General features: G+C 42.6%; 1 pseudogene; it reads right to left on the bottom strand.

Annotated features, from left to right (window-relative positions):
• Positions 1-15688: 15688 nt before the first annotated feature.
• On the bottom strand, positions 15689-15763 carry LOC113602394 (uncharacterized; annotated as a pseudogene).
• Positions 15764-16718: the final 955 nt, after the last annotated feature.

Below are 16718 nucleotides of genomic sequence, written 5' to 3'. Positions count from 1 at the left end.
AAATACTTCCTGGCCATCCTCTCTGACAACATCTTCAGTTGTCAATCTATATTCTCATTCTCCAAAATCCCTTTTAACATCTGTCCTCAAATCTCCAAAACCCCTTTCCTCTTCAGACACGCAGCTGACAATCTAATTTCTTATCTCATGAAGAAACAGAAACAATCAGAAGAGATATGCCTCCTTTTCCCCTCATAAAATTTACCAACCATGTGATGCATATGCGCTGCCTTTCCTTCTGTTGTAATAGGTTAACAGTCCAGGACCCAATATAAGGTCAACCCCTAGGGAATGCCCGTCTCCTCTCACCTACTCAGCGACATCACCTTTGCAACTAACCTCTCTTGCTAAAAATACCCATTTTCCCTTGCAACAGCATCCTATCAAGTAACATGTTGCAATGTGTTTTTTCTTAACAGACAAAATCTCTTCCTTGACCTATTATTACCTCCCACCCACTGATCTCCTTTATAACAAAACTCAGATAAAGAGTTACTTGTATTTGTTCTCTCCAGTTTTTCAGTTTGTCTTCTTTCCCTAAGGCACTCCAGTGAAGTTTTGTAATCATCACTCCTTATGAAACAGTGATAAGGCCAACAGTGACCTCTACATTGACAAATTCAAGTTTCAATCCATATTGTATTCAACTTCTCAATAGCATTTAACCTGGTTGACCATGCCCTCCTCCCTGAAATATTTTCTTTGCCTGGCTTCCCAGACTCCACACTGTCCACCCACCTTGGGAGCTCTACCTGTTCAGTCTCCTGTCCTGGTTTCCATCTTCGTCCTTAACACTGAAGGTTTCAGGGGTCAACTCTGAAAAATGGGCAGAACAATGCTTCTTTCACCTGGGAGGAATGCAGACTAAATGAAATGATTTGGGACACTCACTATATGCCTGACATTGCGTTATGTGCTCACTGAACAGTAGTATTCATCCTGTCTTTATGCATGAATCTTTCAACACCCCCCTGATTCTTACCTCGGTGTGAATTCCTAGAATCTAATTATACTGTCAATGCATTTCTTTTATTGCTCTCAATAGATATCGACAAGCGGCCTTTCGGAAAAATTGTATTGATTTATCCTTCCACAATTCCACAACAATTTATGTGAGTACCTACCCCATGACACTTTCACAAGAACTATTAGGTCTTCGTATAAATTTAATTTTTAAGGAGTGTTTAAGGGGGACATGATACAAACCTACTTCTTTTACCAGATATAACCCTGCTTGTGGTGCCCGGTTGTCATATGACTTAAATTGACTTTGCCTTGGTTTCTCCATCTGTGAAATGGAGATAAATTTGCGGGTTGGAAAGGGAGATATATAATTGGACTAATCAACAAGCATCGTGCTTTGGAAAAGATAGAATGCTCCGGGCCAAGTGATTTTAACACATGATATATTCAGAATATCCCAATCAAAATCAAGTATGCATTGAAAGAGCATTGTGAGCACAATTCAGCTGATAAAGACTGTCAGGAAGGCAGCCGTGTTTCTTTTCGGAGCAGCTGGCTTGTCTGAATTGCTTAAGCTATACAGTAGCCTTGCAATTATGATGTGTGTGCCAATGCGCTTTATTCTTACAAAATCATCCCATGTTCATCTGCTTAGTCATTAAGTTTTATGGTGGAAGTTGAATGCCTAATGAAATTGCAGATTTGAACTGTTTTATGGCCTCTAAGAAAATCTCATTTACCACCGAGTAGCTATGAAAAGATGTGAATGACAGATGAAAGTGTATAGCATTATTATAAATGTAAGAGGGAAATTGTTCCAAGGATACACAGAGAAACAAAGCTGATACTGTTTTTTTTTGTTTTGTTTTTTTGTTTTTTGTTTTTACCATTTCCTCTGCTACTTGATCACTTCCTCATTCATTCATTCACCTACGCAAGAATCATTTTAGTAACCAGGACATGGTCTATTTTTACAAAGATCCTATAATATAGATGGGGAAACTGATAGAGCCACAGACAAGTCAAGGCAACACTAAATACACTACTCGCACCCATACTTTTGCTTGGAAGTTTTATAGGGAATAATGATTGCAAAGGGGAAATTTTCTTTTCTTTTTTTTTTTTTCAACGTTTATTTATTTTTGGGACAGAGAGGGACAGAGTATGAACGGGGGAGGGGCAGAGAGAGAGGGAGACACAGAATCGGAAACAGGCTCCAGGCTCTGAGCCATCAGCCCAGAGCCCGACGCAGGGCTCGAACTCACGGACCGCGAGATCGTGACCTGGCTGAAGGACGCTTAACCGACTGCGCCACCCAGGCGCCCCGAAAATTTTCTAGTATAAGATTTAAAAGGAGCATGAGACAGCAGGCAGTGCTTATGGGATTTGAAGCTCTGTGTGGCACTAATTAAATTTAGTGGCTTCTAAATAGGTTGCGATAATGAATAGATCAATAAATAGCTAAAAGACAGATGTCCTAGGTCAATTTGCATTATTTTAACATTAATTTTTACAGCCTCACTTTGTGTGTGTGTGCATGTGTGTGTACGTGTGTACCGTTACCCCTAGTAAAGCCTGTGACACAACTATATACATGGGGTTGATGAGTAAATCAGTATCAAGCTGGAGGGAGCGTCTAGCTGGTTCACAAGACTCCTGGTCTTAGTCAATAATCTTTTACTCACAATTTTGGTAAAACAAAATGGTAGCAGCACAATCACGTGGAGGTTTTGTACCTGCTGCTCCCAATCTACTAACCACTGGTTTCACCTTTCTTCACATCACACTGAGCCCTGGCAAGCTGATCTATAATGGTCTGGTCAATGGGCTCCCTTGCCCTCTGGTTTTGGTTGGTATCACTCAATGGATGACAGCGACAGGATAAGAGTGAGGTCGAGATATTCCCCACATCCCTGTCTGTGGGTTGAACCTGGACTGGCTGAATTCCTCTATGAAAGGGCACAGTGCCTGTTGAGGGCTGGCACTCACTCAGGTAACTTTTTACTTGCCTTGTCCCTCCAGGCACGGGCACGCCGATACCTCAACACCACTATTGTGAGCCCAGCAAACAGTGCACCTCCTGTAGATTCCCCTAATCCCTGCCCTCAACTTGGTAAAAAGTCCCTTCATTAAACTCTTATCAGATATTCCACTGAAGTGGGCCAACTGCTTCCTGCCAGACCCCAACTGATACAGATGTTCTTCAAAGCTACTTGTTCAAAAACCCCAGGGTAACCCCCCACTCCTTTCTTTTTTTTGTATCCCACATGTAATTGCCAAGCTCTGTCTATTCTACCCTTCCATGATATCACATCCATGCTCTCCTTTTCATGTCTATTGGTACAGTTCTGGATCTCATGAACCTTGATGTTAAACGATAGAACACATGTAGAATTTCTACACCTCCACAGACCTTGTGTATGCTCTAGGTAGGAATCCATATAGCACAATGGGTTGTGGTTATTTACATAAATGACCATTTTCCCTGGCGAGTTTGAAAAGCCTTGTGAGCAGAAATATTTGGCCTCGCCCATTGGTTTAATTGTCATCTCCTCAGTGTCCAGCTCATATCAACTGTTTGAAAATGATTCTTACATGGAATTAGGTGAGGACATATGAGTAGAGGTATGTTTGTCTAATCTATGCACTAATCAAAGCTGTAATGCATGGTTAACGTGCAGGTTGGCACAATCAGGTTTCAAAATGATTTTGATAGAATAGCTACAGTAAAGCTTACAAAACGGATATCAAAAGAGATAAGATTCTGCCTCTAAATTATAAATGCACAAATATAGATCTGGCAAGTCTTGGTTGGACAGCAGTTCAAATTCTTTATTATTTTTTTTAATGTTTATTCATTTTTGAGACAGAGAGAGACAGAGTGGGAGAGGAGCAGAGAGAAAGGGAGATACAGAATCTAAAGCAGGCCCTAGGCTCTGAGCTGTCAGCACAGAGCCGACACGGGGCTCAAACCCACGATCCCTGAGATCATAACCTGAGCCGAAGTTGGACATTTAACCAACTGAGCCAGCCAGGTGCCCCACAGCAGTTCAAATTCCAATTATGGAGTTTTTCGTGTGCCATAGGAATGACAAATGCAACCAAAATATGTAAGTAAATTAAGAAAAAAATTTTTAATGTTTATTAATTTTTGAGAGAGAGAGAGAGACAGAGTATGAGCAGGGGAGGGGCAGAGAGAGAGACACACACACAGAATCCAAAGCAGGCTCCAGGCTTTGAGCTGTCAGCACAGAGCAGAGGGCGGGGTCCAAACTCATGAACGGGGAGATCATGACCTGAGCTGAAGTCAGATCCTTAACCGACTGAGCTACGCAGATGCCCCTAAGTCATTTTTCCTCAGACTTAGACTTAAAGTGACAAGACCCGTATTTTGTTCCGCGCTATTTAGACCGTAATTCATATGCAGCATTCAGTCTTGGGTGCCCACTTCAAAGAGTTAGACAAAGTAGTGAGAATCTGTTACTGTGAGTCCTGACAAGTGAATCAGAATATTTTTCCAGGAAGAAAGACTTTGAAAACGACCCTTTCATGCGAAGCTGATCAGTCTTTGCGGTCCCAGAGGTTCAAAGTTACAGCAAGCGGACAGGAGTTGTAGGCGGTGTGCTTAAGAGCGTACTTAAAATCAGAACTGTGTATTTGCTATGAAACTCTAAACTCCTTGGCATTAAGCAGAAGCTGAGAAGTCCTGTGTCAGTGATGAAGTGGAAGGAATTTCCACCCTGGCAGGAAAGAAGGGATAGACCGCTTCCCAAAGCCATCGTCTATTTTGCAACAAACACAACTTTCACAATGGCAGGGCCTTTTTACAAAACCTTACCTGGCCCCCTCTTTTACACTGGGTCAATTACGAACTCATAAGCCTGGTTCTCAATGACTCCCATAGTCACACCTCCAGGGTGAATTGCTTTTCCCACGAATTCAGAGAATGCATCTCTAAAAGGAGTACGATCTGTCTCACCGTCTCAGCAACATACCAAGGTCGTGAGGTTAGTCCTGCTAAAATTACATTAAGTCCTTTGAGGTTTGCTTTCCTAGGCATAATATTCATCAGTGTAAGGGTTCCTCTTATTGTGGCTATAACACAAAGTGATACGTTTGGAGTTAAGATTGGGAACTTTCCATCTGCGGCGCCCTTCCCACTGTATCTTTTTACAAGAGGTCACCATCACTCATCATCCATTTGACAAACAGGTATTGTTACATAAAAGCCCCACGCTAAGGAGGGAGGTATAAAAATAAAACACAGTTCCATTTCTCATTGTGCTTAGATATAGTGAAGAGAGACAAAAGCAAATCGTTATAAGCCACCATGGTAAGTTCTAGAATACTAGGCTAGACAAGTATATGCCTGGGGTCAGGGGTGGGCGCCGGAAAGGGAAAGGGGTCACTGATGAGGGAAACGTTGATGTCCATTTGGAGGCATGAACAGAAACTTAGCAGAGGCAAGCAGGGAAAGGAGGTTCCTGCCTAAGAAAGCTGAAACTTTCCACTGATCTAAAACAACAGAATGGGTGTGGCGTCTACAAGGAGTTTTGCACAGCCCCAGCTCTGTTCGAGGTGGCAACAGAAGCCGAGGCTGACATGAGCCGGGTCTCAATTCAGGGTCCCGCCTGTAGTGATAAGGAATTGAGACCTTATCCGAATCGTCTTCCACCGTGGCAGAGAGTAAGACTCAACCAGAGGAAGAGGAATCGGAGAGCTGTGTTCGTCCGTGTAGTTATGTTTCTACTTGCTGTTAAGTGAAAGGGGGATGGAAGCCTGGCTTGGGATGGATCTGAATCCCGAGAGGTCGATGCCTGGCCTGAGGCAGCTTCCCCTCCGGGGAAGGGACGAGTGTGCGCGGCCCCCTGGGCAGAGTTGCATCCCCAGGCTCTGGGCATCATCGTCCATTTCAAGTCCAAAGGGACCTGACTCAAGAGAGGCTCTATGAGGAGAAAAATCATTCCGGACAAGGACACTCAAGGGACACGTTGCGGCAGATTGCACCAATTGAATCGAATTCTGTCAATGGTGGGGCCGCGGTGCGCGGGAGCTCGGCGCCAGGCAGGAAGTTAGGTGGGTCAGCACAGAGACCGTGCGCGGGCACAGCTGCGCTGGCTTGTGTTGCCTGCAAAACAGTGACAAAGAAAACACTCTTCCTTGCGCCGAAGAATGATCCCTGATTGCTTGGGGAATGGAGATAGAAGAACATGCAGCAGATATTTTAAGTCCTTGGCCTTTGAGGAATTATCTTGAGTGCTCTGTTAGGTTATTCTTGGGGAAATGCTAACCCTGCAAGACAGGGTCTGAATATGCCTCTCACTTAGGAAGACAGCAGAGCGTGAGATCCGTTTCCAAAGATTGGTCCTGTACATCAGCTCCTTAGCTTTAAATGCCTCTTTCTCTCTCTCTTTCTCCTCCCTTCCCCTACTCGTTTCTTCCCCTGCCTCAAAGCTAGGTGAAAGGAAGGTGAGAAAGGAAGACTGTGCATCATTAGTTTACGTAATCAGTGACGGGATTCAGGGTTTGGGGAAACTAATCATTTCCGGTTGTGCTTGAACCAGCAAACCATATTCTTCCACGTACGATTTGCAGTTCCTCAGGGTCAGAGAGACGTGTGATCAGCCCCTTACACCGCCTGCTCAGGGCTGCAAAGTGTGCAGAAGACAGGATCCCCGTGAGTTGATTTCCTGACCCCCCAGGCGGTCAAGCATTGAGGCCAGCCTTGAGCTCAGCGTGATATCTGCATATACGGTCCTTCTAAATGATATTTACTGCATGAATTTTCATTAGAATATTTCCCTAAGTCAGTGTTCCTGGTACTTCTCTCCTTCACTGCTCAAAGATCACTGACAGCACTTCGGTATCCTTATTCATAAGTTTTCTTCCTGCGTCAATGATGTTTATCGGGCAAATAGTCATTGATGCATTCAGAATAGTTAAGTGCTTCCATATAATTACTTCACCCACCAAGGCTCTCCATTCCCCTCTCCATGTCTGCTGTTTTCAGTCGGAAGATTATCCCCCTTCACAGTGTTTTCAGAAGAAGTTAGAAACAAAGACAGAGATTTCTTTTCTCTTCATTGGCCCCAAACCTCTGGCCTGTGCCTTGCAAACTATCCAAAGACAGACAGACAAAGTTACCTAGTCGTCTCAGGATCCTAGTGCTGTACCTGGTACATCCTGTGTTCTTAGTAGATGTTCTATGGAACGGAAGCAGGTTTTCTGTCTCCAAATGTGGCAGACACATCCTGGATGTCCCCTAATGAGTCATATCGTTGGAAATCCCATCGCCTTGAGAGTGAGTGGAATTTGTGACCTGCTTCTAGTTAAGAGAATATAGCAAAATTGATAGAATGTCCCTCATGTGATTATTTTACCTCATATGGCAAAACAGAAAGGATTTTTCCGATGTGATTAAGGTCCCTAATCAGTTGACTTTGAGTGTGTCTCAGGAAAGATTGCTCTAGTCAGACCTGATTCAACCTATGGAGCCCATTAAAAAGATTTAGGCCTTCCCCGATCTCAGAAGCTGGAAGCAGCAGAGACTCAGTCTCTTCCACTGGCCCTGAAAAAGCAAACCACCAGGAGTTTGGGAGGGGAGCTCACCTCAGATGAGATCACAGTCCAACCAACACCTTGATGGTAGCTTTGCAAGGCCTGGAGTGGAGGACTCAGCAAAGCTGTGCTCAGACTCTCAACCTCTGGAGACTATGAGATAATAAATGGTGGTTTGAGGTACACCTTTATGTAGTCATAGAAAACTAGTACACTACGCATAAATAAAATGACCCTTGTGGTTGCTCCCAGCGTTCTCTGCAAACGTCCAGTATTTTTGCTCCAGATTCTTCCTGACTGAATTTTGTAAACTTTTATTTGTCCTTGGGTATTTTATTTCCTTTGCACTATTATACAGCTGGTTTTTAAATTGTGTGCTCATCGGGGGCTCTCTGACTCATCAGGTGGGATGGGTTCTTTAGGTCCCATGCCCCTTTCTTCCCTGCTGAAGTCAAAGCCAGTGATACAAGAAGGATTTAATCCTTGAAAGCTGACACTCACCCACTCTCTTCTCCCTCTAGAGTTTTGTGGCATAGAATCAAGGAGTTTTCTTTGAAACTTTGGAAATCTTACCACAGATGGTTGCTGGGAGGGCAAACCAAATTAGAGCATTAGAATGCCACTATCACCTTACTGGGTTTAACAGTTTATAAAGCCTCCTTACAAACATAATTAGAGCGTCTACATGACTCATCAGATAGGAGGTATTCTGCTTCTGTTTCTGGAGAGGTCCTTGATTTCCAGATGAAGGAACTAACACCATTAAGGATGTTTCCCAAGGTAGTAATAGAGTTAGATGAGCCCAAGACAGTCAACCCAAAATACCTTCTTGTTACACTCCTTCACAGACTCTAGCAAGTGTCTCTTACACCGTTTTGTTCAACGTTAAAGTCTATCCTCTAGTTACCCTCCACGTATACCTGATAATGCAGAACCTGAGACACCCCCTCAGACCCCAAGGATCTCTGGGAGGTGGAAACCAGCACTCTGCATTTTGAACAAACTGCTGATGCTATTTTCACTTGCTCAGATGGAGACTGGTTGCTGGAAGATGGCATGGCCATGTTTCCTCAGGTTTCCACCTTATCCTTCTCATTCACAAATAAATCCCTTCTTCGAATTAAAATTATGCCCAAAGTAGTGACCTCTTCGTTGTCTCCTCCACCCCCTAAGACATACAGCTGTCAGGAAGCTGGGCCAGTGACACGATTATCTATGGCTATGATAGCTTTTGACACATGTCTGAGGGGTGGGTGCTCTCCAACTTTCCACTGTCACCTCCGAAACAATGCAAGAATCCATATGAGAAGTTCAGCTCCCGTTGGTCTTCTTGCTTAGGAACATGGTGATGCAGTCAAGAATATTCCTCTTGGAAGGGTTTGGGAAAAGATGAGTTGGGAGAAGCTGATGCCAAAGCACACATGCATCTCCAGACATTGCCCTGTAAGAATAACTATGCTTACTATGTAAGAATAACTATGTAAGAATAACTATGTAAGAATAACTATGTAAGAATAACTATGTAAGAATAACACAGGGATGACAGAAGACATCCATCTGCTTGGTTTAGTGGAAAGTAAATGGAATCTAGAGACAAAGACAGGTGTTTTGGTATTAACTGCTATTTATCAACCAGTCACTTTTCTCTTCACAGCCTCACTTTCTCTATCGTTAAAATATGGAAAACTAGAATTTGCTCTGATTACCTCATTACCTCATTACCTGTGAGGACTAACTAAAATAAAATGAAATAATGTGGTTCTCAAAGTGCTATATAAACAAACACACAATAGTACTTACATGTGAAAAGGGACATGTACAGTTGACCCTTGAACAAGAAGGTGAGGGGTTCAAGCCCTCACACGGTTGAAAATCTGCATGTAACTTTTGACTCCCCCCAAACTTAAGTATTAATAGCCTATCACTGACCTTTCCAATAACATAAACATTGATTAACACATATTTTGTATGTTATATGTATTATATACTGTATGCTTATTATAAAGTGAGCTAGAGAAAAGAAAATGTTACTAAGAAAATCATAAGGAAGAGAAAATACATTTACAGTACTGTCTTCATTGAAAAAAAATTCATGTATAAGAGGACCGGAGCAGATCAAACCTATGTTGTTTAAGGGTCAGCTGTATATTTTTTTCTAGGGCTTTATATACAAAGCTCGGCATGGCTCAGACACAAACAAGGTGCTAGAAATCATTTCTGTTTATATGCTGACTGAAAATATGTTCCTTTAGAAGTGTGAAAAAATTACTCAGGGAGATTCTTCATTTGTGGCTAGCCCGAGAAAGTGAAATCCTAAAACAATATTCTATAATCCAGAGACAACTGCATGGAAAAATGGGTCACAAGAGCCAGAACTGCTCTGAGCTTAAGTAAGAATATGGCTTAGGGAGGGTAGAGGGAATGCAGTGTCCATAGCCTTGGGAGGAAAGCTCAGAGGGACAGGGGAGGGAGGGAGGAAGACAGGGAATGCTAGAATTCTGGGGAGCAGGATGCAACAGGGAGCAATTTTATTCTTTTTTTTTTAATATGAAATTTATTGTCAAATTGGTTTCCATACATCACCCAGTGCAATTTTATTCTTTTGCTCATTCAGTGCACTCAAAAATTTACTGAACAATTCCCATGTTCCAGGTATTGAGCGAGGTGCTGGGATATTAAGATGAAAACATGGTTCCCAGCCTCAAGGAGCATTCTTCTGCAAGGAGACAAGTTAATCCCAGATATTTAATATAGAGCACGGTTAGCTGCTAGCATAGAAATCAGTACAGAGTCCTCTAAGAGCAAGTAGGAGAGTCCCTTAACTCAGTTTGGGAAACAAAGAATGTTTCTCAGAGGAAGTGATACCTAAGAGTAATATTGAAGGACAGGTGAGATTTAGGGAGAAGGACATAAGAGTGAACTAGGAAAAGGAACAAAGAATGAAATCATGACCCAGAATGAGAGATAAAAGGACCATTTGTGTATAATGCAAGTAAAGAGACCCATATGACTAGACAGAAAGATGTGGGAGAGAAGGTTGAGATCAAACAAGTTAGATCCAAGTCCTATTGTGAGTGACTCTATATAACATGCCAAAGAGTTTTAATTTTCTCCTAGGGACATTGGGAATCACTGAAACAGTCTAAGTAGGAGAGTGACATCATCAAATTTGCCACAGAATTAATTACTTAATTAACTTACTTAATTAAAAACTACTTAAAGATGTTGTCCACTAATAAAGGTTCATACTACACAAACTTGGGAAAGCTTTTCCAAGTGAGCCAGGAAAAAATGGGGAAAAAATGTGTTCATAGCAAGGTCAGAGGCAGAAATTCAAAGAGTTGTACAGGGCAAGGCTACATGAGCTCAACCAAGATGAACATAACTGTAATTAAGATTATACATTGGAAGAACATCTGTTGCTACCTGAATTCTCCCACCTTTAGAAGCACCAAGGGTCTTACTAACTGTTTGAACAGTAAACTAATAAGAGTCTGTATGTTTGAGGGGTGCCTGGGTGGCTCAGTCTGTTAAGCATCCAACTTTGGCTCAGGTCGTGATCTCACAGTTTGTGGGCTCGAGCCCCCCATTGGGCTCTGTGCTGAGAGCTCAGAGCCTGGAGCCTGCTTCAGATTCTGTGTCTCCCTCTCTCTCTGCCCTTCCCCCACTTGCATTCTCTCTCTCTCTCTCTCTCTCTCTCTCTCTCTCTCTCTCTCAAATAAATAAACATTAAAAAAAAGAGTTTGTATTTTTGAGATTACAGTAGTGTTTCTAGGTGGATGGTTTCATTACAACATACCTAAATATGCCTCAGTGACAATGACAGATGACACCATAGAATAGAATGTAGGGTATGGCTCATACCCTCAAATATAATATTGCTAAGTGGCATTGTCCAATGTCTGTCAGTGGGCTACGAGAATCCTACAAATTTCATCTGTGATTGCTTTGAAAACCACCTGTGTGAAATGGTTTGAAAGAGAGCTATGAAAACGAATAAATATTCTCCAATAAGATGTCTACAGAAGACATTTGCTATACAACAAGAATGCAATAGGAAGTATTATTAGAGTTATATTTCTAGCAGACACACTAACATTAAGGGAATTAATCCTGAAAAGCCAAGGAGGCTCTTCCAGGAATTCAAGCAAGAACTGACAATGAGAACAATTCACCTGAAGCCAAGTAGTTTTATAATTATGATAGTTTCATGTGTTCATCCACAGCCTTAATTTTTCCTCTGAACATCTGTCCCAGACATTTCTATCACTCTGTGTCCCCCCCAAAAATAAAGCTTAGCCTCCAACACTGATTGTATGCTCTCCCTCCATCAATTCCTACTGACTTATATCTGATCTTTATATTAATTGATTGTACCATCATCAAGACAGTCACCCAACCCAGAAACCATGCCATTATCCTAAAATATTTCCTCCTCTTAATATTCCGGGTCCAGTCACCAGTCCTACTGATTCTGACTTCTAAATATACTTCAGATCTATTGCCTCTTGAAGCTCTCAGCACTGTCACCTAAGGGATGGAGAATGTTCGTGAACTAAGTGATCACTCTGCCCATTCTTTGTCTCTTCCTACTTATCTACCCCATTGCTACCAAAAATGACCTTAAGAATGAAAACTTATTCATGCCCCTCTCCAATCTGAAAGCTTAGCTACTCCCCATCACATGAATATGGCATATAACTAGAGTGATCATTTGTCCCCTTTTACCCAGTATTGGTTACTGTTCCAGCATAATTATAAATAACTCCTTTTCACTATCAAAAGGGTTCCAGTTTAGACAACAAATTACTAAATAACTTTGTTAATGGTGTTCTTTTATTTTTTTTTAATATTTCTTCATGTTTATTTTTGATGAAGAGAGACAGAGCATGAGCAGGAGAGGGGCAGAGAGAGAGGGAGACACAGAATCCAAAACAGACTCCAGGTTCCAAGCTGTTAGCACAGAACCCGAGGCAGGGCTCGAACTCATGAACCACGAGATCATGATCTGAGTCAAAGTCAGATGCTCACCCAACAGAGCCACCCAGGAGCCCCAATGATGTTCTTGATTCTCTAGTTTCCTTACCAATTCTTTTTGCTGTCTGCCTCTTTTTATCCTCCTAATTCACTTACTTCACTAAGACCACTTGTTCTCAGGCAACTGCTCACACTGGTCTTGAAACTTCTTCTAACTTTGCCTATGGTTCTGTTATTGTAATGGGTTAACTTGCACAGCTTAAGATAAGAGTGATGAGGCAGAGACCAGGCCACAATTGTCTCAGCAACCTTAAAACCTAGCAGAGGGGGCGCCTGGGTGGCTCAGTCGGTTAAGCATCTGACTCATGATTTCACGGGTTCATGAGTTTGAGCCCCTTGTAGGGCTCTAGGCTGGCAGTACGGAGCCTACTTGGGATTCTCAACCAATTAAAAATAAATATTCAAAAAACAAAAAACAAAACTTAGCAGAGGGTCAGACTTACAAGTACATCTCATTGGCTGGATCGAACACGGCTTTGGCAGCTCAGAACACTGTACTTCCTATCAAATTGGCCACGGCTATCAATCTAGAAAATAAATTGTTAAAACACACCTCATAAATAGTATCTTTGTTTTTATATGTTTAACACTTAAGACTAACCTGACATCGCGCAATGTATCATACCTATTACTTGCTACCAATAATAATAAAAATAAGGACAAGAATTATTCTTTGAAACAATTTTAGCAAATATTATGGCATGTTGGGTGACCAGTTGAAAATCAGTCCTCTTAAAGGACTATCAATCTTCATTCAGGTCACACACTGTATTTTTCCTATACGCTATAAGGTGTCTCACAGGTTGTCAACACTCCATGGAGTGTAAAACAGCAGTGATAATTAGGCTTTTATATTTGTGCTCATTATCCAGAACAAAGGGTGTGCATGCTACTAAAGCACAAAGGCTTTTTTTTCATTTGAATATTTACAGTCCGGACAACTTGAAAAGCATATTATGTAGCGTTAATTAAATAAAGAGTTTCGTGTTCTTCTCACAAGCAAAGGATACAAATTTTAGGTACAAATTAGAACCCATAAGCATTTGACCTTAAAAGTAGAGAAAATAATGTATTCCATGTCAATCAATCAAGGTCACCGGAACATGGGAGCCAACTCGGCATACATGTTCTTTATGTTTAATTCTTTATTTTTGTGAATATTATGTCGTAGAAGGGTCCAGAGTAATTCCACTAGTTTGTAGGGACTGTGTTTTGGGTGGTCTCTGACTTAGCATTTGCCTTCCCTTTCCCCTTCATTAGCATTCCTTGCAGTCATCCAAGAGGAATTTCCTCCATTCCTGGGGATCTTCTAGGTTACTACCCCAACACCACTGTTAAAGGCCATGAGGCCACACATCTTCAGTCTCCATAGAACAACGGTAAAGAGGGATACTAACTCATCCTAACTGATGTTCACCTTGCAAAGGCGAAAGGTGTCTTTTCTCTGTCTGCAAGGAGGTGGAAAGAAGAAGAGGAGGAAGAAAGAGGAGGAGGGGGGAGGAGGAGGAGGAGGAGGGGACGGGGAGAACAAAAACATGAAGAAGAACAAGAAGGACCCCACCACCAATTAATTATTGAATATCAAATTTATAGTAAAAACTAGAGTGCCTACATGGGGGGACAGTTAGTCAGTGGGGAAAAAAAGGAGAGGGAAAGGGCAATGAAATCTTCCTAGAGGAGGTGAGCTGGAAGTTGACATCTGGTGAGTAAGAATTAGTGAGATGAATTCGAGAGGGAGAAGGGACAGTTGCTCCTGGGGAAAGGAAACGAATAGGCAAAAGTATGTGCCAGTAACCTGCGAATTTATGGGGCATTCCATTCTACAGTTTTTTGGTTTTTTTTCAATCACACAACATTAGAACAGGGGAATAAAACTTATTAATCCACAAAGCAGAAGGATTGGGAAGTGCCTTGTTATAGCATAACAAGCATCATGGAATAGAATTTTAGTCAGGGGAGTGAATTTTTCATTTTGTTTGGGTGGTAGAAAGACTGCTGTGGGCGCCCAAGGGGGTGGGGTGGAGAGTGGCCAGGCCGGGGCAGGTAGAGGTCAGAGGCAGATGGGGCAGTTACCTCAGTGAGATGATAGGCAGAATCAGTGAGAGATGAAAGCCATAGGGCTCTGATGTTGCCTTTAGATATGTCAACAGTGCATATCTGTGGGGAAGGGAAGAGCCTAAGGCAACGCCCAGTGTTTTTTTGGTTTTTGGCAACTGAGTAAAAAGTAGCTCCCCTCACTGGGATAGGATAAATAGGGGAAATTATAATTTGGGAGAAGCTGAGAGCTTTATATGTAAACACGTTGAGCTTGAAAGGCTGAGGAGACATTTAAGGGACATTATCTACTGGGCAGAAGTCTGTGGAAGCTTAGAATTCAGAGTGAAACTGGACTGAAGTCATGGCTTCGGGCTTCCCTAATCCCTGACACTTTGGAAGTTGTCGCAGTCCACCAGGAGGATGATGAATTGAGACGCGACAAAAATCCCAGGAGAGAGAAGCCTGGGGAATGCCATTATAGGAACAGGAACTGGCAAAGGATCCTGAGACTGGGTAGGCAAAGAGGTAGAAGGAAATCAAAGAGCGTGTGAAATCTCAGAAGATGAGAAAAAGAATATTTTAAACAGGAGGAGTTCGTGAACAGAACTATCTGAGGGCAATCGAACAGATTGAGACTAGAATAAAGACTAGAATAAAGACTAGATAAAGACTAGAAGTGGCCGTTGGGCACGAAAGCAGAGTAATCACAGATGATCTCGACAAAACTAGTTTCCACGAAGAGGGAGAGCGGCAGTCAGATTACAGTGGTTGAAGAATGAAGCAGGAAACAGGGTTCTTCTGAGAAGCTTGGCGGTAAAGGGAAGGAAGAACATAGGCTGCGAGCCATGTCAACCTAGAACCCAGACCCAGGGAGGGTTTCTTTGGTTGAGATGGAAATACTGAACGCAATTAGGGGTCATGGCAAAGATTCCTCTTTAAAGAGGGAAACACTAACATAGACTGAGGAAAGTAGATGATGAATAGACTAGGTCCTAAGAAGGTGAAATTGGAGGAGATCCAGCAAAAAAGAGGGAAGATAAAGCCTTGAGGTGGGGCTGGGGGCTCATTATGCCACAGTGAGAACAGATCCGCCTGTCATCCTTGCCAGGGGCCATGCAAATCTCCTCTGTATCCTTCCAATTTTAGTCTTTGTGCTGCCGAAGTGCACACACGCCACAGTGAGAACAGAGAAGGGGAAACAGGGATGCTGATAGAATTAAGCACAGGGCTACAGGAAATCATGAGAATTCCCATTATATTGTTCCCTGCCTCTTTTTCTTTGCTCTCAGTACAGTAAAAGTCAAAGTCATTTGCCAAGAATAGAGATCAAGTTAGAGCAGAGTGGGTTCAAAGAGAAATTAGATTCCAAAAAAAAAAAAAAAAAAAAAAATAGCATGAGCGGAGAAAGAAAAGAACCGATTAGGGAACAGAAGGATCACCAGGCAATCCAGGAACCAAGCCTCAGTTAGAGAGCATGAATGTATGGGTTAGTAGCGGCACCACACTGTGGGCTCTCAAGTCCTCTCCAGTGGATCTCCTTGGTGGGGTGTGGGCACTGAGAAATCAGGCAGCCAGACTGACTTCAGACCAGACATTGTTGAGCAGGTGCCGTGGAAGGGTACTGAGTTCAGGAAGATAAAACGGCAGCTATCTGATGTGTGTCCCCTCACCTCTCTGCAAAAAAAAAAAAAAAAAAAAAAATCTCCTTGCCCCCGTTTTTACACAAGATGAAACAGACTCATGTCTCAGCCCATCTCACCCTGCCTGCAGGAGCTGTGTGGAGAGAGTCAGCTGGGCCTTCAGATTCAATGCCACGGAGCTCTCCCTGCCCCGCACAGCCTCTCTGGCTGCATGCTCCTACGCTAAACAGAAAGAAGGGGTTACGTGCTTTGTCCCATTCCCGGTCTGGGACGGCTCTGCTCCCTCTGTTTTGCAACAGAAATCCAGGTCAGACACGCGAGGCATTGCAGCCCCTGGAAGGAAAGCACGATGCTAATTTAGAGGACGTGCAAATGGTGTACCAAATTGTTCCGAGCGATGTTCACACAGCGATGAACTCATTTACGGTACAGGATGATTAAAACCCGATCTCTGGTTTTGTTTTTGTTTCTGTTTTTGTGTTT

This window comes from Acinonyx jubatus, chromosome D3 (assembly GCF_027475565.1).
Source record: "Acinonyx jubatus isolate Ajub_Pintada_27869175 chromosome D3, VMU_Ajub_asm_v1.0, whole genome shotgun sequence".
Lineage (NCBI taxonomy): Eukaryota > Metazoa > Chordata > Mammalia > Carnivora > Felidae > Acinonyx > Acinonyx jubatus.
The sequence above is the reverse complement of the archived record's forward strand: the minus strand, read 5'-3'. Positions and strand labels throughout refer to the sequence as shown.